This window comes from Malus sylvestris, chromosome 11 (assembly GCF_916048215.2).
Source record: "Malus sylvestris chromosome 11, drMalSylv7.2, whole genome shotgun sequence".
In the NCBI taxonomy this organism is placed as follows: domain Eukaryota; kingdom Viridiplantae; phylum Streptophyta; class Magnoliopsida; order Rosales; family Rosaceae; genus Malus; species Malus sylvestris.
Genome location: NC_062270.1, coordinates 38,819,065 through 38,845,226, shown reverse-complemented (window position 1 = coordinate 38,845,226; position 26,162 = coordinate 38,819,065). Strand labels below are relative to the sequence as shown.

The following is a 26,162-nucleotide window of genomic DNA, read 5'->3' as shown; positions in this document are numbered from 1 at the left end:
GATAGATTATTTCATACGCAAACAATAAAAAAATATACTCATTTCAAATAAGTAAACATGCTCCTAAATTAGTTATCGATTCCTGACTTATTTCTTCCGATTTACCTAGGAATATCAATATTTCAGATTGGATTTTCCAAGAAGTTGACTCTTGTTTTCTCCTTGACAGAAGTCTAGTAAACAAGAGGAATTGACTCTACTAACCATTATGAGAGAATTAAAAATAAAAAAATAAAAAATAAAAAAAAAATAAAATAAAATAAAAAAAATAAAAAAACCAAGCCCAACCCGAGACGGTGAAGCCGAAACCTATAAATATAAGGGAATCCAGAACCTCCGCCTCCAAGTCGAACAATCAATCTGCAATCTCAGAGAGAGAGAGAGAGAGAGAATATGGCATCAGGGTCAAGGTTAAGGGCAGACGCCGAACCCTACATGCCGGAGTCGATGCCAGCGTGGGTGTTCGAACTTTTAGAGGATCCTCCTATGGAAGAAGTAGCTCCTGGAGGATATACGCCATTGCTTCTCCCCACAGGTGAATGATTCGGACCCAATCTCTCTTATCCCTCTTAATTTTTGTACTTTTAATGTTAGATTTAGAACTCCGCCTATGTAATTTTACATTGCCGGTCCCAAGCCCGGATAAAGGAGGAGGGGGAGGGCGTCAGGTAGTCGACAGCCGGCACTCCATGATCACGTCGAATCCTTATGAAAATGAATCCAGAACAAAATCGCGCTAAAGCTAGGGCGTCACCCGTAAGTGGCGCGCTGTGTGGCCCGAGCACAGTGATAAGTGAGCAAGGGTCGCTGTATCTCCATCGGCACCCGGATGCAGTGTTAAATGAGCAAGGGGGCCGTAGAAACTTCTTTTCGAACGACTCCACTCAAAGTTGTTTGGGAGCATATGCTCCTATCAACTTTACACGGGACACACAAAAGAAGTACTTTGATCCTATTAGACGGGGGAGGGTGAAGAAACTAGGACAGAAGGGTAGAGTTCAAGAGAGCAAAATGCGTTTAGGAACGTGGAATATAGGAACCTTAACGGGAAAATCTATGGAAGTAGTGGAAGTTATGGTGAGGAGAAGGATAAATATTATGTGCCTACAAGAAACTAAGTGGGTTGGTAGTAAGGCAAATGATCTAGAAAACTCAGGGTTTAAACTTTGGTATTCGGGCACAAATAGAACGAGAAACGGTGTTGGCATCATCGTGGACAAGACTTTGACACAAGATGTTGTAGATGTCAAGAGGGTAGGAGATAGAATCATGGCAATCAAGATTGTAATAGGACAAGAACTTATCAATGTGATTAGTGCGTACGCACCTCAAGTAGGGTTGGATATGAGTTCGAAGGAGAAATTTTGGGAAGACCTTGGAGACTTGGTGCAAGGAATTGCTCAGACGGAGAAGTTATTTATAGGAGGAGATTTAAATGGACACGTGGGCAGGGAGACAGGCAACTATGGAGGTTTTCATGGTGGCCATGGTTTTGGGGAGAGAAACGAGGATGGGGAAGCTATCTTGGATTTTGCAATGACATATGATCTCTTCTTAGCCAACACCTTCTTTAAGAAGAGAGAAGAACATGTGATCACCTACAAGAGTGGGTCGTCAAAAACACAAATAGATTTTCTTCTAATGAGGAAAGGGGATCGTATAACTTGTAAGGATTGCAAAGTTATACCAGGAGAGAGCGTGGCTAATCAACATCGCTTGTTGGTGATGGATGTACATATCAAAAAAGTGAGACAAAAGAACAAGACTTGGAAGTGCCCAAGGACTAGATGGTGGAATCTAAAAGAAGAAAAACAAGCCATTTTCAAAGAGAAAGTAATCACCCAATGTGTATGGGATAGAGAGGGGGAAGTTAGCCAAATGTGGGATTCCATGGCTAGTTGTATCCGAAAAATAGCAAAAGAGGTATTAGGAGAGTCCAAGGGCTTTGCCCCACACCAAAAGGAATCTTGGTGGTGGAATGAGGAGGTACAAACAAAGGTGAAGGCTAAGAAGGAATGTTGTAAAGCCCTATACAAGGATAGGACTGATGAAAATGGTGAAAGGTATAGAAAAGCGAAGCAAGAGGCGAAGAAAGCTGTGAGAGAAGCTAAGTTAGCGGCTTACGACGATATGTATAAACGACTAGATACCAAAGAAGGAGAGTTGGATATCTATAAACTAGCTAGAACAAGGGAAAAGAAGACAAGGGACCTAAACCAAGTGAGGTGCATCAAGGATGAGGATGGAAAGGTTCTTGCTACAGAGAACGCGGTTAAAGACAGATGGAGAGGTTATTTTCATAATCTTTTCAATGAAGGACATGAAAGGAGTGCTTCTTTAGGGGAGTTGAGTAACTCAGAAGAGTGCAGAAACTACTCTTTTTATCGTCGAATCCGGAAGGAAGAAGTGGTTGTAGCTTTGAAGAAGATGAAGCATAGAAAAGCAATAGGCCCAGACGATATACCAATCGAAGTGTGGAAAGTTTTGGGAGAGACAGGTATAACATGGCTCACGGACCTTTTTAATAGGATTTTGAAAACGAAGAAGATGTCAAATGAGTGGCGAACGAGCACTTTGGTGCCTATTTACAAGAATAAGGGCGACGTACAAAATTGCATGAATTATAGGGGTATTAAGCTAATGAGTCATACAATGAAGCTTTGGGAGAGAGTCATTGAGCATAGATTGAGGCAAGAGACACGGGTTTCGGACAACCAATTCGGGTTCATGCCAGGGCGCTCAACCATGGAGGCAATCTATCTCTTACGAAGATTGATGGAAAGATATAGAGATGGGAAAAAGGATTTACACATGGTCTTTATAGATTTGGAAAAAGCGTATGATAGGGTCCCAAGAGACATTCTTTGGAGGATTTTAGAGAAGAAAGGAGTACGAGTAGCATATATCCAAGCGATAAAGGATATGTATGAAGGAGCAAAGACTGCTCTTTCCCATAATTGTAGGATTACATCAAGGCTCATCCTTAAGTCCTTACCTTTTTGCGTTGGTAATGGATGAGTTAACAGGACATATTCAAGATGATATTCCTTGGTGTATGCTTTTCGCAGACGATATAGTGTTGATAGATGAAACTCAGGAAAGGGTAAATACGAAGCTTAACCTTTGGAGAGAAGTGTTGGAATCTAAAGGTCTTCGCCTAAGCCGATCAAAGACAGAATATATGGAGTGCAAGTTCAGTGCAAATGGAAGCCAAAACGAGTTAGGGGTGAGGATTGGAGATCAAGAAATACCAAAGAGCGATCGTTTTCGTTACCTAGGATCTATCTTGCAAAAGAACGGAGAATTAGATGGAGATCTCAACCATAGAATACAAGCTGGATGGATGAAGTGGAAGAGTGCATCCGGCGTGTTGTGTGACCGCCGGATGCCACTGAAGCTCAAGGGAAAATTTTATAGGACGGCAATAAGGCCGGCGATGCTGTATGGCATAGAATGTTGGGCGGTGAAGCATCAACATGTACACAAAATGGGTGTAGCGGAGATGAGGATGCTTCGTTGGATGTGTGGGCACACGAGAAAGGATAAGATTAGGAATGAGGATATCCGGGGTAAAGTAGGAGTAGCCGAAATTGAAGGAAAGATGAGAGAAAATCGGTTACGATGGTTTGGACATGTGCAAAGAAGGCCTACTGACGCTCCGATTAGAAGATGCGACTATGGGACAGAGGTTCAGGGCCGAAGGGGTAGAGGAAGACCTAGGAAAACTTTGGAAGAGACTTTAAGAAAAGACTTAGAGTACTTGGATCTAACGAAGGACATGACACAAGACCGAGCACAATGGCGTTCTAAGATTCATATAGCCGATCCCACTCAGTGAACCGAGAAGTTTTCCTCACTCAGGAAATTAAGGGAACACTACCTCAACCTACATGCTCCACTCACAAAGCTTCAAAAAAAGAAAATTCAAAGAACTTAGCGAAGAAGGCTTTGGTGTATTTAACACAATACGTTGAAAAGAAGGAAAACTTATTTATTGACATCCCCGATAAGCTACAAATATGTACATATACATGAGTCAAAATAAACAAACAAGAGGGAGCCTTCACAAAAGTGGCTTAGGAAAAGTCTCAGCAGTCGGTAGAGTCCCAGAAAGAGAAGGCACCGGAGGGGGATCACATTCGGAGCCTCAGTACTGGACAGAACCCTAGAAGGAGGAGGCATCAGAGGTTGATCATTTGGAGCTTCATTACGCGGTACAGCCCCAGAAGACGAAGGCAATAAATGCCTTTGGAACAAACCCACAAATCTCTGATGATCAAGTAAAACCTGACCATCAGATTCCTTCATCTGGTCAAGCTTCCTCTTCATGTTTGTAGCATAGTCATGTGCGAGCCGGTGCAACTGTTTATTCTCATGCTTGAGCCCTCTAATCTCCTGTTTGAGACTCATCACTTCAGCCGCCAATGATTCAACTTGGCGGGTTCGAGCAAATAGGCGTTGGGCCATATTAGACACAGAACCTGCACACTGAACACTAAGAGCCAGAGAATCCTTAACAGCTAACTCATCAGACCGTTTGGAAAGTAGTCTGTTATCTTTGGGAGAGAAGGTTCCTGGCCACCACCGCAGCAGTCATATCATTTTTCATCACGGAATCCCCAACGGTAAGAGGACCAGTAGGGGAGACGAAGGATGGGCGTCATATGTTGTCTGGAGAAGGCGGGGCTGCCTCTTCAACAAGGTTCAAGTCAAAACGACGGTCGGAGGGGCCAGACATTTTCAAAGGTGTTGAAGAGAGAAGAGGTCGGACAAATCAAGATCTTAGAAGTGCAAGAATGGAGCTTCTACTGGTGGAGATTCAAGTGTGCTTTGGAACTTAATGCCAGCCTCTATAAAAATCTGCACTCGACGAAGCTTCATAAATCGAAGAGGCGCCTGCTCAGAAATCGAAGAGGCGTTTGCTTTCTCAAAAGCTGGGCTGCTCAGAGACCACGAGGGTCGATCTCAGAAATCGAAGAGGCGTCTGCTTTCTCAAAAGCTGGGCTGCTCAGAGACCACGAGGGCCGATCTCAGAAATCGAAGAGGCACCTACTTTTCCAGCCTTGTCAGCACCTGTCACACGCACACTCAGCTTTGCGGAAATTATGGGCATTCTGTCGAAGACTTCTGGTGAAGTAGAAAGCACATGAGTCTTACTGTTCAATCACCCACTTCCCACACGCAACAGTAGCTCATGGGTACCACAGATAACTTTGCCAAAGTTGAGCACGTGAAGCTTGCAGCTCCCACTACATCGCTCTGACCAAGAAGGGTAAAAGAATAGCAAAGAAACAGCACTAACAAAATTTAGACACATAAATTTTGAAGGTCTAGCTACCATATTATTACCCACAAGGGTAAAGGAACAGTACCACTGCTGGATAATTGGAAAGTCCCTGTGTGTCAACCTCTGTGCTTCGCGGCAAGGTAGACTAGCAAACATGCCCAACTTTTACTCACATTCGAGAAAACACTCCCAACAAGATTGCTTGCTCCAAAATCGAAGAAGCACCGTCCTCCGAATCTCGAGAGCCAGACTCCCAACATGACTACTTTCTCAAAAATCGAAGAGATGGTAAAGGAACAGTACCATTGCTGGATAATTGGAAAGTCCCTGTGTGTCAACCTCTGTGCTTCGTGGCAAGGTAGACTAGCAAACATGCCCAACCTTTACTCACATTCGAGAAAACACTCCCAACAAGATTGCTTGCTCTAAAATCGAAGAGGCACCGTCCTCCGAATCTCGAGAGCCAGACTCCCAACATGATTACTTTATCAAAAATCGAAGAGACACCGCTCTCCGAATCTCGAGAGCCAGACCCCTAGCATGATTGCTTTCTCAAAAATCGAAGAGGCATCGTTCTCCGAAGCTCGAGAGCCAGATCCTCGATAGGATTTCCAGATACCACAAACCACTTTTTTAAAGTGCTCTGACAGAGTTAAAACATGTGAAGCTGGCAGCTCCCACTACCGGGCTATGACCAAGCAGGGTAAAGGAATAGCATTACTACTTGTTAAGGAGACTCCTATATATGTCGACCTCCATCCCCAACGGACAGACAGACCTGCAAAAATGCTCAACCCTTCCTCATATCTAAGAGGGCACTCCCAACAAAGCCTTTCGAAATATTCAGCTTTCTTTCCCCCCGATAATACCTCTGCAAACAAGCTATACTAGAGCAAGAATATCTCATATCATCAGGGTTAAAAGCAAGAGTATCCCATATCATGCTTTTTCCCTGTCTTTTCCTTTGGCCTTGTTCTTACCTGCAAGACAAGGAGAAAGAGAGCAATCAGTCAGCACTTGGAATCAAGCTTCCAGCCAGGAACTGACTGCCTGGAACCCCTTACATGATTACTTACCTGGCATTGCTCTCGAGTACTCATCTTCAACATCTTATGCTTCCAGGGAAGATACCGCATCTGCCTGAGGAACATATAGGGCAAGTGAGAATGATACAAGGAAGCATGTGGAGACAAGCGTAACAGCACACGTGCCGATACATCCATTACTCTGTCAAAGCAAAAGTATCCCATATCAGCAGGGTCGAACGTACTCTAGATTTGATGGACTTGTTTTGACCCTCAAATTCTTCAGTCGGCCTTATACTCTGGAGGAAACCAGAAAACCTTCCAACTCAGTTCAAGAATAAGCCTGTGGAAAGTTACTTCTTCAAAAGCAAAAGTATCCCATATCATCTCTTCTCATTTTTCTTCTCTTTATCCTTCATGCTGCCTGCAAGATAGGGAGAATGTGAACAATCAGCCGGAGCTCTGATTGCTTACCTTGTCTGTCACCTCTTTCAGCAGATCGCCTAGCTCGGCGACTTGGGGGACTCCTACTACATGGTTTGTATCGCGCTTGACCAAGCCTGAAACTACAAGTAAGCTTCAAGTGAAATTGATACATTACCTTGTGCATCTCCACCAGTTAAAGATACCACCCCTGGATGGAGGAAGAGTACTTCCAGAGAAGATGCCACATCTACCTATGAGACAGATAAGGCAAGTCAAAACGATACCACACTCCGATACTTAGAAGTTTCGTGATTACGAGATCATTCCCCCACAATATTTCCTAATGTCATTTGTACTAAATCATTCACCTGTACTCACTAAAGGAGAGCTTGAACCTATGTACTTGTGTAAACCCTTCACAATTAATGAGAACTCCTCTATTCCGTGGACGTAGCCAATCTGGGTGAACCACGTACATCTTGTGTTTGCTTTCCTATCTCTATCCATTTATATACTTATCCACACTAACGACCGGAGCAATCTAGCGAAGATCACAAAAAGCGACCGTTTTCGCTACCTAGGATCTACCGTGCAAGAGAACGGAGAATTAGATGGAGATCTCAACCAGAGAATACAAGCTGGATGGATGAAGTGTAAGAGTGCATCCGGCGTGTTGTGTGACCGTCGTAGGCCACTGAAGCTCAAGGGAAAATTTTATAGGACGGCAATAAGGCCAGCGATGTTGTATGGCACAGAATGTTGGGCGGTGAAGCATCAACACGTACACAAAATGGGTGTGGCGGAGATGAGGATACTTTGTGGGATGTGTGGGCACACGAGAAAGGATAAGATTGGGAATGAGGATATCCGAGGTAACGTAGGAGTAGCCGAAATTGAAGGAAAGATGAGAGAAAATCGGTTCTGGTGATTTGGACATGTGCAAAGAATGCCTACTGACACTCCGGTTCGAAGATGTGACTACGGGACAGAGGTTCAGGGCCGAAGGGGTAGAGGAAGACCTAGGAAAACTTTGGAAGAGACTCTAAGAAAAGACTTAGAGTATTTGGATCTAACGGAGGACATGACACAAAACCGAGCGCAATGGCGTTCTAGGATTCATATAGTCGACCTCACTTAGTGGGAAAAGGCTTTGTTGTTGTTGTAATGTTAGATTTAGTTTTCGTTTATATGTTCTTGCAGGATTCATACTAATGCCAAGGTAAGTTTGGGATTCTTGATACGTCGACTTATGCTGTTTTCCTTTGTACTTGTACAAACCTAATTTATTTCCCCCCTTTTGCTGCTTCAAAAATCAAACCCAACCTAAGCTAAATGCTATTTTTTAGGTTTTATTCACTCAAACCCAACTAAACTCATGCTAAAAGTTAAAAGTCAAACAAAAGCTAAATTCCCCCAAGATTTAGCCCAGAAAATGGTGTAGACACCACCAACGGGACCCCACCCACATGAGCAAGTCTCACAGGATATATTGAATCCTAAAATCGAATATAATCAAATAGTTAAAAAAAAATAATTTAACGGCCCAAATTTAAATTCAAAAGCTAAAATAATTAAAAATATATATTTCACTCAAAATTCATCCAAATTTAGTGATTTTTCAAGTTAAAATGTTCATAAAATTAAATTATGATAGTGTACATAATTTAAAATAAAAATACTTTAAAAGAAAAAATTAGCCTATATTTATTCTTTAATAATCTCAGGCTAAAAAATTTAAGCTAGAAGAATTAGAGCAGAAAAACTGTTTCTAAGCTAAAACCTAATGCAAAAGGTGTAAGAGAGAAGTCCAATATCTCCCAACCTAATGCAAAAGGTTTGGCCCCCTCCGAACTCTATTGCGTTTTGTGGATTTTTTTTATTGTGTTCTTGTTGGAAAATTTAAAAATAAAGGTTGCAATCAAATCCTTAATAGCTTTTTTTTACATCCTTAATTGGGAGCAGTTGAGCAGGGAACCATTAATTTGGGTTACATTTGAGGAGACTATATATGTTTGGACGTCGATTCTAAACTAACCTGTGTCGCGACCAAACGTACCACCAGCTTAACCTACAACAAATTCTTTCGATGAAGTCGGAATGTGTACCTCACCATGGTTGGTCTGAGGTCGGGTTGAGAAGAAATGTTTCGATGGCTAAAAGTGTAAAGTCTAAACTTATATCTTATTACTTCAAGAATATATACATTGATTTTTGACTTCCACTCTGACAGTTTTCAGATTTGCTTGAGGAGGCTTAGAGGTAGAGATGGCCGCTCGTTTAGCGTAACAATGTTCGGTGTCTAACCTCGTTGTGGGTTGGGACACTACTAGTCTCAACCCTTAAATGTTCTGAGTGAGGTGCCGTAAATCGATTACTACTGGCGCTCAAGCAATGGCCGTAGACACGAGTCAAAAATAGTAACCATCAATAACTTCAGTTGAGAGAATAATATATTACTTTTATTGTTTTTTTGTAAATATATGATAATAATTATGTTATGGGTTATTATTTATGCAGCATAAACCTTGGTTACTTGACTGATTACGATGCAGCATGTTCCACTTCCATGTGATCGTAATCAGTCAAGTAATCAAGATTTATGTTGCATAAATAATGACTCATAACATAATTATTATCATATATTTATAAGAAAACAACAAAAGTAAGATATTCTTATTTAAACTGAAGTTATTGATGCTTACTATTTTTGACATGTGCCTACGACCATTGCTTGAGCGCCAATAATAATTAATTTACGGCAACTCACTCAGAACATTTGTGGGTAACCCACTACGAGGCTAGACACCGAGCCACCAACACCGGAAAACTAGTACGCTAGACGAGCAGCCGTCTCTACCCTCTGAACCTCCTTAGGCAAATTTGAAAACTGTTAGAATGAAGTCAAAAATCAGTGTATATATTCTTGAGGTAATAAGATATAAGTTTAGACTTATCACTTTTAACCATCAAAACATTTCTTCCCAGCTCGTCCTTAGACTAGCCATGTTGAGGTACACATTCTGACTTAATCGAAAGAACTTGTTGTAGGTTAAGCTGGTCGTACGTTTGGTCAAGACACAGGTTAGTTTAGAATCGACACCCAAGCATATAGTCTCCCCAAATGTAACCCAAATTAATGGTTCCGTGCTCAGCTCCTCCCAATTAGGGAGGAAAAAAAAGTTGTTAAGGATTTGATTGCAACCTTTAATTTTTTTCCGCGAGAACACTCCGCTAGTCATCTCCATGAGAACACTCATCATCAAGCGAGGCTTTGAAGCCGAAAAGATTACTTGGTGTCTGAGAACAGCATCACCATCTTCACCATTTCCCTCGTCTGCTGTCCACGTGGTGGAGACAGAAAGTCTAGGCACAACCCTTGTTCAAATGAAGCAGAGAGGTCTTAGGAGGTGAGCTGGTGATACTCCGCAACCTGGTGGAGGCATTGATTTTCCCTAACCAAGTTCGAATTTTCATTTGCCTGCCTTGACTTCTCAGCTAGCAGCAGTGCCTCCAACTGAAGCCTCACCAGATCATCTTCCTCAGGCCTCAACCCTTTATACTGCCCATCCCGGAGCCTTCGATTCTCCTCCTCCAGCAGAGCACAACTCTCCTATATAAAGCATAAATCTGGTCTTATCGACTTGAGTTCCCGGGCAAACGAAACTGCTTTTGTTGCCATTGAAATTGCAAGCTGTTGAGAGCTAAGCACACAATTAGCAATCAATTCAAAACCCATCAAAGATTTCACACCGACCAAAAGAGAGAAACCTACATTTTTTGCTTTCTTCAGCTTCCTGCCATTCGATCCTTGCTCCTTGTCATCTGAGCAATGACTGTTGACGGATTTCCTCTTCAGTCTTACACCGGAATCTTCTGCATTCTGCTGTTCTTCCGATTCATTCCTTCTCTTTACTCTTCGTCTCCGAGTTGCTCAGGTGGCTCTAGAATATCTCCGTCAATGTGGGTGGCTTAGCTAGATCGATGGCTCCCTATTTAAACACAGCAAAGAAAGTAGTCCCATAAGCTCAAATCCCACCTGAGTTTCAACTAATTTCTGCCGTTCAGGCAAACAATAAGCAAATTTCAAATTTCAAACATTACGAATTAGTGTTCTTCTACAATATGAACACCTAAAAATACCATCATCATGGCACACTGAGTGGTGTACTACACCATCTGATCGGTCTCATACACCACATGGGTCATTTGTAAGCGTTTGCACTTAATACATGTTTGTACCCTAGAAAAAAATGGCAATTTAAGCTCCTTCAATTCAGATCTGAGATACATATTTTTTACTGTGACCAAATTTGTAAAAAGCTCAAATCTTTAGCTGCAGACGGGATAGAACTTTACCCGAGGAGCATTATCCAAAGTGTTGGAGAGCTGAGGCAAAGTGAGCTATGGAATCGGACCCTCTCATCAAAAGCAACAAGTCCTTCCTCGCTCTCACATGTTTTGTTTCTCCGCCATTGTTTTCCTACAAAAACAAAAAACAAAAAACAAAAAAAGGAGTAAAAACCTTCAAATTCACAACCACAGTAGACTGACCCATTTATATACACAAGACAAATACAAAAAAATGTCTCCTATAAAGCAATCTTGATGCAAAAATGACATTCGGGTACATAACAAAAAGTTAACTTAAGCATCTAGTTCGCTAAGATTACAAGTCCAATTATCTTTTCAGCCAGAGATTACAAGTCCAATCAAGAGGAGATTAAGAACAAATTACTAACCCGTGAAATACAGAGCTGTTGCACACAAAGGTTCCGAAACTGTTTAAGAATGGACGCATCTGGCAACCTTTACAGATTTGTTGAAGCAAAAACAGAAACCACAACTCCGGTAGTAGAATACAAACCTTGAGCACAGCAATTACTAGAAAAAATGCCCGCGCTTTGCTGCGAGTTTTGAAACTAATTATCCACAATAGACATGAATAGAGTCGCACCCTAAAATGAACAAATGCAGAAAAACACATTTCACCAGACTAAATCCAACAAAATCACAAATCAAAACAGACATCTCTAAAGAATTCAAATAACCAAGAGATGGGTGAAGTGAGATGATAAGATAAGCAGTTTGGATTTCATTTACATTCAATTAAGCTGACATCAAGAGCTAGTGTACAATAAAAAAAATGAACTCCAAGCAACAGATCATTAGCTGGGTAGGAAAAAAATGAAACATGCACAAATTAAATTTAAATTTTCCATCACCTAAATTGTAATTAAAACAAATACACATCTTAATCACAAAAGGATTTTCAAATGCCACAATGTTTGACTACTACTGTTCTATCAATTCCTAATCATATAAATCATTTTGTGACAGTTGGGAAAGTTTACTAAATAACAGAGAAAAAACAGTAAAAATAATCAATCTTTGGGTTTGAAATAGAATCAGAGTTCAGCTTATGTACCAATATGAAAGTTTAGAGGAACAACATAAAGATAGCTGAGGTCTGGTAGCGGTGGTTGAAACTTGGAAGGGATCTGGTTTAATCTTATTTGCAGTGAAGCGGTGAGCGACATAAAAGGTGGAGGAAACTGGTGATCCCACTCGTTAAAATGAGCAATTTCATAAATTCATTGTGCTGCAGAGAAAATAAAGAAGAGATTGCACAATAAATACGTGAAAATCAGTAAAATCTTAAATTAAAACACAAAAGAAAAACTCAAAAGAAAACAACCCTAATTATCATTGAAGTTATTGAAAAAGCACCAAAATTACAGATGAATAAACCCAGAGAATCCACATTAAACAAACAAAAAAAGAAAGATCCCACATTCCGAATTCATAAATATAAATTATCACTATTATGGTTGATTATATGACATTACTACACATACTATGACCGACTTCATTTCTCACTCCTTTTAAACTAAAGTGACAATTTTAAAGTGAGAGCTTACAATCTAAAACTTTAAAAATGTACAAAATGTGAATTGATATAGGTGGATATCATTTGCACGTACCAATTAATTTCATCATTTTCTGGGACCTTAAAATTGCCATTAGCAGGAACCTTAAATTTTTTAGTTGAATCCTAAAGAGGGCAAACCGTCCCCACATCTAATTTTAAACCTTTTAAGGTATCTAATTTTAAGTACCAACTTACCCTCCTATATTTGTACGTCCATGTGTTGTGTTCAATCCTACTACACTACATAGAGAAAAAGGAATATGGACTGAACCTGCCTTTTTTAGATTGATTAAGCATCCAAAATTAAATTAGTATAAAGAAAGTAAGAAACAATATTAAGCCTTTCATAACTCTTTTTTGCCCAACCTCACCGTCAGTTCTGATGCAATCAAATTAATCTCCTACCTACCAACTTATTTGTCAAATTCTACACATTGAAAAAAAACCACCTGCCTCTCTCATTAAATCAAAACTCCCAAACCCAATTCAATCCTTCATCACAACTCACAACATAAGATAATTAAAATTTTCAGGCCAAAAAATGTTCAAATTTTAACATTTTAAAATTGAAAAAAAAAACTAAACCCGCAAATATAAATCATTATGTAAATCTCACCCTCAAATGTTTTAAAATCACAGAAGCTATCCAAGATGTTATGGTCCCTCTGCAACAACAAAACCAAACATTAAATAATAAAGCTAAAAAACCATAGCACAAAAACTGTAAATTGTTCCTGTTAAAATCGAAAGTTGAATTACCAACACCAAGATCTGGATGGAGAAACTTCATAAACATCACGCACAAAAATTACAAAATTCATTGCGAAAAAGGGTCAATTTATGCAAATTATAAAAACCCAGAAAAATTACTATAATTTTCTATAGCGACAGTGAATGCTCATGAGTGGAAGAGAGGAATATGACTAAAAACTATCAATTTGAGAGAAACAAATTAAAAATTTGCAAAAGAAATGTTAACATGGCTTTGTTTTGTTAGTCAAACATCCGCAGACTGTCCATATACATCCCAGCTTCCCAGATATATTATAAAAATTCAAAAATTAGATGGACTCAAATTTTCTTCAATCTCACTGAGCATAAAAAATCCAACATGAGAATATGCATGTTTGTTTATGGATGTATACATCTGTTTATACATGTACTGGTACTATAGAGAGAATGAGAAAAAAATAGAGTAAGAAACTGGAGATTGTCGCAACCAGCAAGAGGTCTTAGGCATACCTATTAGCTGCTGAACCATGAACATATCGCTTCTGGGTTCTTCCTTTACCTGCACAAAAAAAATTAAAAACCCACAAACCAAAATCTAAAAAAATAAAAAAAAATAAAAACTTTCAGTTCACTCAACGAACTCAAGTATAGGTAGAAATATCGTCAGGAGAGGATCAACTTTCTCTCTTGGGCCGAGACCAAATTCCGGCGGGATTGGGCGGAATCAGCAAAACTCCACCAAAAAACCGTCACTGTTCTAGGCTCGAATCTTTGAGCACGGTTGATTTTGAGGTGTGGGTTTCATATCAGATGGAAGAGGGTCCTAATACGAATCTATAGGCTCCGACCTTGCGCGATTTCGTTGCCGTATGAAAATGTTATGATGAAATGAAGTATTTGGAGTGGAAGAATTAAGGAGGAGGAGAGGAAGAACAGCAGTGCAGCTGCCGATCTGCAGCAGGGAGCAAAAGGGGAAAGCAGAAATCAGGAAAGCAAACCGACAAAGAAAAGCTTGGGTATGGCGAAGGAGGAGAGAGAGGACTTTTATAGAGAGAAGCCAACAGAGCGCAAACAGAAGACGGAAGCAGAGATTTTTAGTTCGAAAATGACAGAAGCAAAGATTTGTGAGAGAGAAGACGGATCGAAGAAGAGATCGGCGGCGAGAGAGAAAAGGCAAAACAAAGGTAAAGGTAAGAAAAAACCTAATCGAAGGCTAAAGAAGTAAAGAAGGGCAAAACGGTAAATCAAGCAAAAAATCAGGGGCATTTCTGTCCGCACATCAATAGTGCCACCTGAAAATTGAGTTTTAGTATATACTAGCAATGGTACCCGCGCGATGCTGCAAGTGTAAAATTGAACATGCTGAAATGTATTTACAATCAGCATCAATTCGTATGAAATTTATGAAATCATAAGTTAGAGCATACCTTGTAATTTGTGCAAGACGGAATCAATTTTTTATAAGGTGCTGGAAAAAACTAAGTTGGAACCTGTTATGGAAGAACATTTCAATCAGATGAACCAAAGCAAAAATGCTGAAACAAATGAGCAACATATATATGTATGAACTTGTTCAATTACATTTATTTGTTTATATAACTGTTTTCATCGTCCTCACTTTTCGGTTGCTTAAGGTGCAGTAAAAGATTAAACAATTATATCCATACATGAATCAGGTTTACATGTCAGTGTTGAACTAATGAATATAAATTAAGCTTCACTCTGCAAGTTGACACAGGTTGTATAATATTGTTTGTTGAAATTATATAGACGATAGATATGCAGATCATGAGGAATGGCAACATACCTTGTAATCTTTGTGAGCTAGATAACAACAGCAATGTAAAAAATTTCTTAGGCATTGGAAAAATTATAACAAAAGTTAAAATCACATGATACTGTGACCAAATGACAGAAAATTTATAACAATAACTGAAAATTGAAATTACCAACAGAAAATTAAGCAAAAAATCTGTTTCGTGCAATACAGATTTGTTGATAATTCGTGCTTGAATAACGCTGCATCTCCTGTTTAACATTAACTTTACAGGTTGTTTAAATTTTGGTAACAACCAGTTCTCTTGAAGAGCAATGTTAGTAAAGATTTGATTTAAGTAGCAACCATTTACATAAAAGAAATAAATTATAATTTTTTAACATGTTTTGCGGTTGTTACAGAATTATACCTGTATAAGAAATAAAGTACGTGATTGACTATGTAGCTCAGTGAGACACGAACAGCAAGAGTGGTGGCAACGGAAAAGATAGGAAACAGATGGCAAGTCGTACGATGTTATCTTGATTGGATGAGTAAATAAATAAGAATCTGCATAACCTTTAAAAAAAGTTTATCAAACACTCAACTAATTTATTTTACAGCTGTTTATTTTTACAATATAGCAGAAATAGTTTTTTTTTTTAAATAGCAATACCAAACTAGCCCTAAGTTGTGAAAAAATACCACATAACAAGCAAACAAAAAAACACAGTTAACCACCTGCTCATGCCTCTTCAATCAGTGATGGTACTTTTGTTTTGTCATCAATGAACTTACTTAGAAGTAACAGGTAATTCTTCATCATGGCAAGAGTTATATCTCGTCTGTTGTGTTCAACTACTTCCTGGCAAACCAGCATAAATCAACATGCAGACTTGTGGCCGGAAAAGACACAAAGAAATATCAGATTAATTCTCCAAAACACGCTTTGAAAAACATGGACAAATACCAAGCAAGACAAATATAACACAACATTTTTGCTATGATATCGTCCCTCAGCCTGACACCACCAGCGTCTACAGGCCAAAAACGTATCATATCAGAACCAAGACATATTTAGGCTGCAGAAAATCATATTAGAATAACACAGCACAAGGAAGAGATGTGTAGTTCAACCAAAGAAGGAAGACTGATGAACCAATTAAAACCGCACACAGGGAACAGAAAGATCAAAAGGTGAGAAGAATTTTAAACCATAACAAGAAAAGCATGGATCACGCCATGATTTTGAAAAAAAAATACATTTAAAAAAAGTCAGCATGGCCTGTGTAGTCATCATTGGCTAGCTTATGTTGCTCATAAATAACAAAACTATATGCTTATCCAACATTAGAGGGTATATGGGCGGTATGCATGGTCAGTTGAGCAGTCATATTCAGTATATTTAGGATTTAACCATTGTCAATCCAGTGGACGCATACCATACCAGATGATTTCTGCGAATATATCTTGCTGTGCTCCTGTTGTCATTGATAAAGAGAAGGCCAATAATCAGCAAAGTTAACCACAACTTAGCACAAACAAAATCTAAATTACGGGTTGTAAAACTAATTTAAGATTATGACCGGAAAATGTTGCTATCCAACTGTCTTTACAGCTAGGGAAGGCAATACGTGCAATGTATCTACCTGCATAGCATGTCTATGAAGCTGAATGCTGTGCAGCAGAACCAGGCCCTGCTTACGTTGAAAGAAGACTGTCAAAGAGCCATCCGCATGTTGTGCTAAGATAGCACCAAACCCTTTAGAACCAACTCTTTGTTAACCCACATGAAATATATCAAATGAAATGCCAGAACAAAATATTAAAGACACCAAGATTTTAACGAGGTTCCTCAACAGTCAGTGTAACTGGAGTACGTCCTCGGAGCAGTAGGAGCTCACCCAATAATCCACTATCAACCAAATGGGAGTTTACAAAGTGTTGGCAATCTCACAACCCAAATAACCCAATACACCCAATAACTCTCACACTCTAAAGAAACAAATAGAGAAAGAAATATAGTGATTAATTTCTTCTCTATACAAAGCTCATAGCTATTACAACAATAACACTTTGATGGAGTGAGAACTATCCAATGAAAGGAACAACAACTCCTTCTCTCAAAATGGTACTGCAGCAGTACCTTCTTTCTCTCCCTCTCTTCTCTTCGGCTCACCAATTTTTCTGCTCTCTTAAAAAAACAAAAGGGCAGCAGCTCCCGCATCATAACATAGCCTTCATTCAAGTCACCCCGTGACTTCCCATGGACCAGGAAAACTTTAGACAAATATCCCTTTTCTTTTCCCCAAAATAAGGAAGAGACATAATTATTTTGTCTACCTTTTTCTTTATAATTTTTTATAGTCAAAAGTTGGGCACTTGGCCACATACTCCAACACCGCAACCATCTAAAAGAGCAACTGAAGAGAATCATCCTCAAACAAACTTTGTGCTGCCAAAGGATGGTCTGCCAGTGCCTTCATAATATGCACATCATTCCCCTCTACCCACACAATTATAGGTTAGAAACAAAAAGAAAGTTAAAAGCATACCATGAACCGATAACATAACAAACACAAGAGCACAATAACGTAAAAGCAAAGACTAAGTTCAGTATGAAAAAAAATGTCACGCACTACTACTGGTTGTAGTTCAAATACGTGAAATATACACCTCAAACAGGGAAAAAAAATACAGATGTTAGAATAACAGCAAATCCTGGCATGTTCAAATAATGTCACGATTCAAAATGCTACAAGGTTATACTTGTACCAAACACAACATAACAGCAATTAAGCCTATTGTGTTTTCAGAATCAAACTTTGCATACATCCATGATCCATGTGTAACAAACATGTATGGTTTTGTGTACCATTAATTAAAAGCTACCTCAAGCCAACGGACTTGACCAGCATCACCGTCATAACCTTAATCAGATAGTTCATCACGATCAGTAGCCTTTTGGGCTGTTCGAGACATGTAGGCCAATATTGCAGACCAGGCAGCAATAGGGGGAAACTGTTCCATTTTCTACCATTTTTCTCAAAACAGTGGCATGCAGGAATATGTAATCCGGCTTTGGCAAGACGAAAAGACAGATCAATCAGTGTCTCCTTCTCTAACAAGTTCTGTTTTGTTTTTGCAATAGCATGCTCTACCAGCCCATAAGCCTTCTCAAGCTAGCCACTGAACACGAAACAAGACTCGTTAGGAGCTCATTCATAACATATTTCATTGGAAAATTTTCCGTCTGCACGTGCTGCTCATGCAACTTCCATGCATCATTTAGTCTATGCTCATCAATTGCATTCTGTATGTCCCCAGTTAATTTAGCTGGATCTCGAGCCAGGCCTGGACCAAGATTGTTCCCACCACAGTCGAAAAGCAGTTTCCTTTAACTGCAAGTCTCCCTGGTAATCCCAAAACATCTTGTAAACTCCACTTGGCCAACGAAGAAAACCCAAAAGAACACAGAAACCGGCCCGGCATTTGAACAAGCTCGAAGCTGAGGATTCCGAGAACATATAGAGCAGAAAGGGAAACCCAAGTTGTCCAATGATGGATGAATTTCTTCACAGAAAAGAATCTTAACCACAAAAACATTTACCACTCAACTCCTAACTTGCCTATTTCTAACTTGAGGAGCAAGTAACCAAAGACATTGAAGTGGCCAGCTTCGTTGAGGCATTTAATCAAGCAGCTGGTGGTCGAACGGATGTTGAAAGGAGAAGAGCGTTTTACTGGACGTGCAGGGATAAGTTCAAGTTAATTTGTCGTCGGCATGTCGGGCGGAGTCGGATAAAAAGAGCCTGGAACAAGAAAGAGGAGGAAAGTTTGAATATCTAACGTTACGGAGAGGGAGAGAGGGAGCTGTGGAAGTGGAGAAATTTTTAATTGTGACGGGTAAACAAGTAGTGCATTTCCTTGTCAAGTTGCTCCTCAAGTGGAGGCTCTGCTGTTTGAACGATGGGGTCTCTTTGATTTGTCCAAACCAGTGAGCGGGAAGTATTCTGTGTTTTTAGGTCGCCTGGGCGACGATGGTATCAAAGATTTGCGCAGACACATTTGTTGTGCTAGGATAGCACCAAACCCGTTGGAACCAACTCAAGCTAACCCACAGGAAATTTATCAAATGAAAATGCAAGAACAAAATATAAAAGAACACCAAGATTTTAACGAGGTTCCTCAACAGTCAGTGTAACTGGAGTACGTCCTCGGAGCAGTAGGAGCTCACCCAATAATCCACTATCAACCAAATGGGAGTTTACAAAGTGTTGGCAATCTCACAACCCAAATAACCCAATACACCCAATAGCTCTTACATACCACAGAAACAAATAGAGAAAGAAATATAATGTATAATTTATTCTCTATACATATAGCTCAAAGCTATTACAACAACAATTATGATGGATGATTGCTAACAAAAAGAAGAGCATTTTCTTCTTCTCTTCAACGAAGGGTTGCTGCACCCTTTCTATTTTTCTGATGCACTCCTTTTCTCTGCAGCTCTCTACTCACTCTTCTCTATAACAAAATGAGCCCTTTTTTTTCTCTCTTATTGCACCAACCGAACCCTTATTCTTTTCTTTAAGAAAAAGCCAAAGAGACATCATCATCACCCAATAAAAAATTCAAAAACATCATCATGATGCCTCCTCATCATGATGTTTTTCACCTTTTTTTTTATTTTGGTTTGTTTATTAGCCGAAAGTTGTTTTGTTTTGTTGTCCACGCCACTTGGCCACAATTCAACAACATTCTTCTTGGAGAGATCACGCAAGAAGAGTTGGCCAACATGTCCATAATCGAAATGCGGCACAAGTGCCCGGAGCCAAAAAGAATTGGCGCTTTGAAATGGGAGGATCAGTGTGAAATTTGGCAAGTAAGACTTGTTTTAGCACAAGTAGAAATTGAGATTTAGAACCTAGTCGAAACCAATTCATTTGTGAATCCAAGGTCTATTTGACGGGTGATAACGCTACAACCACGTCGTCGTTGCAAAAAAAGTTTCAAAGGGTAAATAGATGACAGAAGTATGGCTTACAAATTTAAATAGCATCCAACATTTTTATTAAGCATTTCTCAGGAGCTATTGCATAACTGTTATCAGAGGCCACCTCAATACCACCAATGTATATCCAGGAGCCACAATTGGTTGAACCCCTTTCTGCCCTTGCTTGATCCCCTGCACATTCGTTTACCGACCTCTCTTAACTCCGGATGGCCGGCTTTTTATATCTTACCCTCTTCAATCTCTTTGTACCATGTACCACTTATTCTATGGTCAACAATTGCATTCTGTATGTCCCCGGTTAATTTTAGCCGGATCTCGAGCCTGGACCAAGATTGTTCACGCCACGGTTGAAAAAGCAGGTTCCTTACCCGCATGCAAATCTACCTGGTTATCTCAAAACATCTTGTAAACTCCACTTGGGCAACGAAGCTGAGATAAGTTCAAGTTAATTTGGCGTCGGCATGTCGACGGAGATGGATGAAACAAAACTCTATTAAAATTAAACGAAGCCCAATGCTAAACCCGTTTTGCTTTCTTTGGGACAAATATCATCCTTTGAACTTGATCTTTATTTTCCAAGTTCCCTACTGGGCATAACTCAAATTAATGCCACTACTATCTATATAATCAGGTATCATATCATCACGGTAGGTTATTTCGTACATGAACAAAAAAAAACATTCTCATTCTAAATAAGTAAACATGCTCATAAATTACTTATCGATTTCTCATTTATTTCTTCCTATTTACCTTGGAATTTCAATTTTTCAAATTAGATTTTTCAAGAAATTGACTCTTGTTTTCTCCTTGAAAATAATTCTAAATTATATAAAACTCTAGTAAACAAGAGAATGAAAAGAAAAAAAAAATATGAAAGGGATCGACTCTAGTAACCATTCTGAGAGAATAAAATTAAAAAAAAAACCAAGCCCAATCCAAACTGGACGGTGAAGGCCAACCCGAACTGGATGTGAAGCCCAACCCGAACTGAACGGTGAAGCCGAAACCTATAAATATAAGGGAACCCAGAACCTCCACCTCCAAGTCGAACAATCGTTTCGGTTATAAAAAATTCCTTATCGATCGATCTGCAATCTCAGAGAGAGAGCACCATGGCGTCAGGTTCAAGGTTAAGGGCAGACGCCAAACCCTACAAACTTGTGTATGGCCTGAAGGTCGCTCCGTCGGACCTGCATGTGTGCCGCCCTACACTTTCCCGGTTAGTGACGGTACGAGTAAGCCAGCGCCACCGCAGCCACCACCGCCGAATACTGAGCCTTGGCCTGGTGATTGATTCGGACCCAACCTCTCTTTAATTTTTTTCTATTTAATTTTATTTATGATGCTGGATTGTTTTCTGTTTTTCTATGTACAACATCATACATATATCTAAAATTAATTAAGGGAATTAATATTATTTTCATCTTTTCATGCTGGCTCAATTGTTCATAATTCAGGTGCTAATATTACAAAAGATAATACTTATATTAATCACTAATCACTAAGAGCATGTTTGCAATTGAATATATTCTGGTATTGTTCTTTTAGGGTGCGTTTGGTACGCGGACGGAACGGAACGGAACGGAACGGGACGGAACGGGACGGGACGGGACGGAACGAAGGTGTAATTTTTGAAAAAGACATGGGGTATATTTGTCTTAAAATGGTAAAACATTGTGTTCCACAGACGTGGAACAAACCCGTTCCAGGGGGGAGAGGTGGAACGCAAAAACACCCAAAATCTGTCCCGTGGAACAACCCGTTCCACCCATTTTTAGCGCACCAAACGCGGGACGGAACGCCTCGTTCCGTTCCGTCCCGTCCCGTCCCACGTACCAAACGCACCCTTAAGTCAATGTTGTAGGCAACCTTACCGTTGCTCAGCCTCTTTGTAGAGTGAGAAAGGTTAAAGACGTTCCCTGACCTTCGCAAAGCGGGGAGCCTTTTTGGCTTGGAGTCGGCCTTTGTTCTTTTTTAAGTCATTATGTACTCAAATAAAGATTTATAGAATATCCGCTAATACTGGTTCCGATCCTGTCACAACAGATGTAGAAAAAGAACCGGAGTTCATAAGGAAAACCATTTGCACCGCTTTGTCCCGAGGTATCTAAGGAAGCCGACGCCGCTTTGTCCCGAGGTATCTAAGGAAGCCGACGCAAGGTTTTCTGTCAGTGCACCTGACCCTCGTAAAATGGCTACTGAAGTTGAGGCTATGCTGTTTAAACACTGGGGTTTCAACGATACTTCGAAGCCAGTTGGTCAAAAGTATAGAGTTCTAGTCGGTGCTATGGTCCTACCTGGTGACAAAGATTTGCGCGGAGACCTTCTTCTTGGAGAGATCACGCCAGAAGAGTTGGCCAACCTGTCCACACTTGAACTGCATGTGAAGTACCCGTGCCGCATGTATATCTAGGGCACATTTTTCTCTGGTAAAGGTAAAACAATGACTGCATCTGCATGCAATATCTTGGATTAACTCTTGTTGCACTCTGTGTGTGTAAGGAGGTGTGAGATTATATGTTTTAGCACAAGTTGAACTTGAGATTTAGAACCTAGTCTCTTCATCTGAATCCGAGGTCTATTTGACGGGTGATAACACTAAAACTAGTACATGGTCGTTGCTAAAAAGTTTCTCCGGTTGGTCTGTAATCTTTAAGCGTGTCTCATATACCTAACCACCATCATTAAGTTAGGACTCAATATGGTCGTTAATCTAAGCTAACTTTCAAACAAGCAAACGATGACAGGACACCAAGGGAACGCTGCAATGTATCTACCTGCATTGCAAATTTTCGCTAAGATTACAAGTCCAATTATTTTTCTGGATGATGTTTGCGAACATATCTTGCTGTGCTCCTCTTGTCATTGACCAAGAGGAGACCAAGAATCTGGAAAGATAACCACAACTTAGCACAAACAAGATCCAAATTACGTGCAATGTATCCACCTGCATAGCATGTCTATGAAGCTGAATGTTGTGCAGAAGAACCAGGCCCTAGTTATGTCGGGAAAAGACTGAAAGACCCATTGGCAACCATCTGAAAGAGTCCTTCCCAAAAAACCGAAAAACAAAAACCATCTGAGTGTTGCCCTTGCAGTACGTCATGGGGTTGAATCCCGTCGGCTTCCTATTCTAACATCTAATCTAATAAACCTATCGTTTGACCCAAAAAAATAAAAAATAAAATAAAAACACTTTGTGCTGCTCAAGGATGGTTTGCCAGTGCTTTCATAATATGCACAGCACTCCCTTCCACCCGCATAATTATATGCTACAAACAAAAAGAAAGTTAAAAATACCATGAACCAATAACATAACAAATATAAGAGCATAATAACGTACAAGCAAAGATTAAGTTCAGTATGAAAAAAACTACTAGTGGCTGGCTGTAATTCAAATATGCGAAATATACACCTCAAACAGGGAGGAAGACATGATGTTAGAATAACAACAAATCCTAGCATGCTCAAATAATGTCACGATCCAAAATGCTACAAGGTTCTACTTTGCATACATCCATGTGTAACAAACATGTATGGTTTTGTGTACCATTAAGTCCAATTATTTTTCCGGATGATGTTTGCGAATATATTTTGCTGTGCTCCGGTTGTCATTGAGGCCCAAATCAAATTTCTTCGGAACCCCAAAGCCGATGTCGAAAGCCCAACTAAACCATCCGAAAGCTCGATACAACCGAGGGTGTTCGAACACTGTCCTGCTAGGTTGCCCTGAAACGAGAGTATATATTCAGATTTTGTCACCCTAAAGAAGGGCTTTTAAGCTTCGCCTCCGCCTCTCTGGAAGCCATTCATTATCCAGAACCTTTCTTCCTCGTCTGCAAATCCATTTCCTGTTTGCTTATTTAGCTAAGAAATCCCATCCCTCTCCCTTTTACCGATCAGAAAAAAGAAAACAAACAAACTTTTCTCCATCTTATTCTCTATGTCGATTTCGTGCACCGACTCCTCCACTGATTTAGACGATGAAAGACAGGGAGCGTAACGACTTGTCTCACAAAATTTGGGATTTGGTGGCATCGGTAATTAAAGGTGAAATTTCACTTTTAAATGATAAATTTATGTTTAATTATTTTTACAGATCTTATTTAGGAATAATTTTCAATTTTAAGTTGCTCTTCATTATATTGTTCCCATCTCTTTCTGTTAAGATCTCCCGGTGTTAGGCTTACCAAATTTAGAGTTCGTTTGGATGTATTTTTAAAATCACTGAAATGAATTTTGGTGAAAATATTTTTTGAACCAATTTTTGGTAAAAATCCATGTAAATTCTGAAAAAAAATATTTAAAGTTCTTCATGGAATAAACACATATTCTTAGAGCAAACCACTGTTGGACCTTGCTCGTTGGACATGCAAGAGGAAAGGGCCCGAGGGCCGGTGGGTTCGGCTCCAGCGTTGGGCAGCCTGAGTGAGGGTGGGAGCCTGAGGGCCAAGCCCGTGAGGGATTGACAGCCTTTCAGCCCAAGGGGTGTGACGCCAGGCTTATGCCATGCTTGGCGTCGGTCCTTCTCTTTAATTTTTTTGTGTCAAACACATGCCCTCACCTGCTTGTGGGGGCGCGTCAGCGACACGTTTTCAAATTGAATGACCTGCGCGCAGTGACCATTGAGAAACCACGTGGCTTCCCACGGTCCCTTCGATCCCAATGACTCTTTAATACGAGCCGTCCGATTTTCAACGGTACTAAAAAAAAAGCTGATTTAATATCAACCGTTAGATTTGAGATCAACGGTTGATGTTAATCTGTTTTATAAATTAAAAAAAAAATAGTTTTAAAATTAAGAAAAATTACCGTTGTGACACGTGACACAATCGGGAGTGTTGGAATTCAATTTTTTTTAAATCCAAAGATTAATTATTTGAATAAAAAAATTTAAAAATTGTAAAAAATCCGAAAAAAAATATCTGAAAATTTAAAAAAAAAATGTTTCTACTTTTCTATAAATACCTTTTCATTATCATGTACCTTACACCACAATTTTATATGTTCTCAACTACTTATTGAAATCTATGACCAATAATAGTCGTTTTGGGTAAATGACACGTGGCGCAACGAGAACGATTTAAAATATCTTATCCGAAATTACAAATCAATTTATTTAGTATTATTTTGTAAAAAAAAAATATTAATAATATTTTATTGCCTATTCTAGGGTTATTCAAGTGCGGTGAAGACGCAAAAGCCAGTTACTGTTTATTATGGCAGTTACTGTTCACTTGATGGATTGAATAGTGAATTGCCTGGGGGAAGGGCTCCAAGGGTGGAGTTGCTCTTACAGAACATTTTATCTACAAGCTTTTTCAGTCATTTTAAAAGCATATCCAAATGAAATCTTATTCAACCAATTTGTTTTAACTTTAAGCACCACCATTATTGAACGGCTTGGCTTGGATAAGCTCTGTTAGGCTCGGCTTGGAGCCAAATATTTCCCTCCCAAAATCACCACCACTCACCAAGCCGCGAACCACACGAGCTCAGCGAGCTCTCTAGCACCTCGTTGAAACGTTTTCCACATTCTCCCACACACACACTCTCTCTAGTTAACCACTCCTCCCTCACTCTCTCAGAACCCCAAATCCTCTGAGAAATCTAACACGACAGCCGTCACATTCCTTGCTCCGCCGTCGGAATGCCTCCGGCAGGTCAAAACCCAAACCTTTTTTACATTGTTTTGGATTATTAAATTGTTGAATTATTTTACGTGATATATGAGAATTTCGCTGTAATTTGTGAATTGATGTTTTGTATTAGCTAGATCCTTCGTTGTTTTATAATTTCTTCACACTAATACTCTATTTGTTTTGGCGGAAAATAGTTTTGTTTGAATTTATGAGTCAATTTTTTTTCTCTAGGAAAATATGAAATTTCCAACTGAGGCTTGTTCTGTATAATTTATTTTGTTTCCTGTGCTGCACGTCAAAGAAAGTTTTCTAAAACTAGTAATTTCTAAGAGAGCATGTGACGTT

At 39.6% G+C, this 26,162-nt stretch overlaps 2 long non-coding RNA genes and 1 pseudogene across 6 annotated transcripts; all 3 read right to left on the bottom strand.

Annotated features, from left to right (window-relative positions):
* Positions 1-4,943: 4,943 nt before the first annotated feature.
* Positions 4,944-8,246, bottom strand: LOC126591002 (uncharacterized). 4 transcript variants are annotated; one of them, XR_007612212.1, is made up of 4 exons: positions 6,558-8,246; positions 6,364-6,427; positions 5,627-6,267; positions 4,944-5,408 (listed from the first exon to the last, which is right to left on the bottom strand). It is a non-coding gene; the product is annotated as an uncharacterized LOC126591002 (long non-coding RNA). The 4 variants fall into 4 exon arrangements; XR_007612211.1 differs by lacking the exon at positions 4,944-5,408 and having other exon boundaries at positions 5,438-6,267; positions 6,558-6,736; positions 6,787-8,246; XR_007612213.1 differs by lacking the exon at positions 4,944-5,408 and having other exon boundaries at positions 5,438-6,267; positions 6,558-6,736; positions 6,914-8,246.
* An 88-nt stretch (positions 8,247-8,334) lies between these two features.
* On the bottom strand, positions 8,335-12,306 carry LOC126590998 (uncharacterized; annotated as a pseudogene).
* Positions 12,307-13,462: 1,156 nt separating this feature from the next.
* Positions 13,463-16,785, bottom strand: LOC126591000 (uncharacterized). Of its 2 annotated transcripts, XR_007612209.1 has the most exons (4): positions 15,897-15,991; positions 14,041-15,725; positions 13,910-13,958; positions 13,463-13,679 (listed from the first exon to the last, which is right to left on the bottom strand). It is a non-coding gene; the product is annotated as an uncharacterized LOC126591000 (long non-coding RNA). The 2 variants fall into 2 exon arrangements; XR_007612208.1 differs by lacking the exons at positions 13,463-13,679; positions 13,910-13,958 and having other exon boundaries at positions 14,021-15,725; positions 15,897-16,785.
* Between the last annotated feature and the right edge of the window lie 9,377 nt (positions 16,786-26,162).